This window comes from Myotis lucifugus, unplaced genomic scaffold (genome assembly GCF_000147115.1).
Source record: "Myotis lucifugus unplaced genomic scaffold, Myoluc2.0 scaffold_4, whole genome shotgun sequence".
NCBI classification, from domain to species: Eukaryota; Metazoa; Chordata; class Mammalia; order Chiroptera; family Vespertilionidae; genus Myotis; species Myotis lucifugus.
This window is the reverse complement of record NW_005871052.1, coordinates 16,539,272-16,542,053: the sequence shown is the minus strand read 5'-3', so window position 1 is coordinate 16,542,053 and position 2,782 is coordinate 16,539,272. Positions and strand designations below refer to the sequence as shown.

The following is a 2,782-nucleotide window of genomic DNA, read 5'->3' as shown; positions in this document are numbered from 1 at the left end:
GACAGGTTGGCCGGCCAATCTCCTGCTGTCTCTTCTTTCTGACAGGCTCGTCCCCAATCCACCCTGATCAGGGGCTGGGTTGGCCGGACCCCCACCCGTGCATGAATTCATGCACTGGGCCTCTAGTGATATTATAAATATCCAAATGGCCCTTGGCAGAACAAGAACCCCCACTGCATGGGAGAACATATTTGCCAATGTTATCACCCGATAAGGGTTTAATCTCCAACATTTATAGGGAACTCATACAACTTAACAAAAGGAAGATAAACAATACAATCAAAAAATGGGCAAAGGACCTAAATAGACACTTTTCAAAAGAGGACATTCAGAAAGCCAAGAGACATATGAAAACATGTTCAAAGACACTAATCATCCGAGAGATGCAAATCAAAACAACAATGAGATACCTAAATAGACACTTTTCAAAAGAGGACATTCAGAAAGCCAAGAGACATATGAAAACATGCTCAAAGTCACTAATCACCCGAGAGATGAAAATCAAAACAACAATGAGGTACCATCTCACAACTGTCAGAATGGCTAGCATCAACAAATCAACAAACGACAAGTGCTGGAGAGGATGCGGAGAAAAAGGAACCCTCCTGCACTGCTGGTGAGAATGTTCTCCACTGGTGCAGCCACTGTGGAGAACAGTATGCAGTTTCCTCAAAAAGTTAAAAATGGAACTTCCATTTGACCCAGTGATCCCACTTCTAGGAATATATCCCAAGAAACCAGAAACACCAATCAGAAAGGATAGATGCATCCCTATGTTCATAGCAGCACAATTTATCATAGCTAAGATTTGGAAACAGCCTAAGTGCCCATCAACAGATGAATGGATTAGAAAACTGTGGTACATCTACACAATGGAATACTACACTGCTGTAAAAAAGAAGGAATTCTTACCATTTGCCACAGCATGGATGGAACTGGAGAGCATTATGCTAAGTGAAATAAGCCGGTCAGAGAAGGATAAATACCACATGATCTCACTCATTTGTGGAATATAATGAACAACATAAACTGATGAACAAGGACAGATCCAGAGACAGAGAGGCATTGATTGGACTGTCGGGCCTTGGAGGGACAGTAGGGGAGGGTGGGGGTAAGGGGGAGAGATCAACTAAAGGACTTATATGCAAGTATATAGGCCTAACCAATGGACACGGACAACAGGGGGATGAGGGCATGAGCGGAGGGATAGGGGGTAACGTGGGGATAAAGACACATATGTAATATCTTAATCAATTAAAAAATATATATTAAAAAAAGGTTCCCCACCCCTGCTTTAAGCAAAGCGTGAAAAACATGTGTAAGATTAATAGATTGGTATGTTAAGTAAAGCAGCAATGACATTAGCAATGTGAGGCTACAGGAAATTAGCTCTCTATATGACATCTGTTAGAGTCTGCTGTAACAATCTTTTCTTTTAAAAGGAAAAATTTTGCATATGCATATATACCCATGAGTATTTGACTGAGAGAGGTTTCCATGCTGGCCCTTGCTTCCACTTAGATAAACAATATATTTGTATTAAGTCTGCCATAATCAAGCTGGTAAAGGTCCACTCAGTGGGCCCATGTTCTAGCATTATTCTCCACAAAAACCCTTCTGTATCCTTCGATCTTTAAAACCTAAGGAGAGAACAATTTCAGGAGAGAGAGTCAAGAGGAAAATGCCTTGCTAAGCCTCCTAGCATCCTCCTAGAGAAACACCAAAGACATGTAATAGTTAAGCTCCAGATTTCTTGGAGGGGAAGGAGAGAGGACAGGTCCTGGACTACTTTCTGGATAGCACTCCTCATATCACTTCACATTTATAGCTGTCTTCTTGGTTGCTATAAATGCAATTTGGGATCTGTGCACTCCTGTTTAGATTCCAGGGCACTAAAGACAGAGAAAGAAAACCCTGGAATACATTTTCCCTCCTAGTAAGGTGAATAAAGCAAGGAGATTTGACTATATCCAAATACTGTTGAATCTCAGTAGCTTTGCACACACACTTCAGACTAGTTAAAAGCACCTAACACTAAAATATCACATTATGGTTGACAGACTGGATTTCATTTGAATTTTAAAGCAACCCTGTGAGGTATGTAAAAAGGAGATTATTAAAGCCATTTTACTAAAGAGAAAAAAACTGATTCTCAGATAGATGAAATCACTTGCTCAAGTTTACACAACCACTGACTGGCAGAACCATGATCCAAATCTAGGCCTTTCATATTCCAACATTATGAAGCTGATATTATTTCATATGTTACCAGAAGAAACCTACTGGAAAGATACTGAAAAGAGAAAATGTTTTTCAATCATTTATTACTGTTCATATTGGTCTTTATAGGATAAGCACTAACCCTTTTAAAGACTCTGTCCTCCTGTGCAAGAAGTTTCTAAATAGAGTGGTACATCTTGGCATACAGGATGGCAATGCGATCTCCTCCACTAGATGTGTCCTTAAAGATAATAAACTGACTTCTGGGAGTAAGAAGGGGCAGCAAAACAATTTTGAATAAAATCTTAACAAATGCTTGTTCACAGCCATGCCAATTATTTTCAGTCTTTCTATATGAACATATATTAATTATATAAAATATAAAAGGCTTAGTTTTCTTTACGAAGATCTTGTAGGTACAGCTGCATAATGTAAAACTGGAGCTAGAATCTATGGGCCCTGGATTCTAGGCCCAGCTTTGATGTCTTCTGTGGGGGTGGTCCTAGAGAAGTTCCTCACCTTACTGTTGTTTTTTAATTTATGGGTTTTAGAGGGGTGGGGA

At 39.8% G+C, this 2,782-nt stretch overlaps 1 protein-coding gene across 2 annotated transcripts in view; it reads right to left on the bottom strand.

Moving 5' to 3' along the window:
• OPHN1 (oligophrenin 1) overlaps window positions 1-2,782 on the bottom strand; it is a 489,623-nt gene that overhangs the window by 239,480 nt on the left and 247,361 nt on the right. The window lies entirely within an intron of this gene.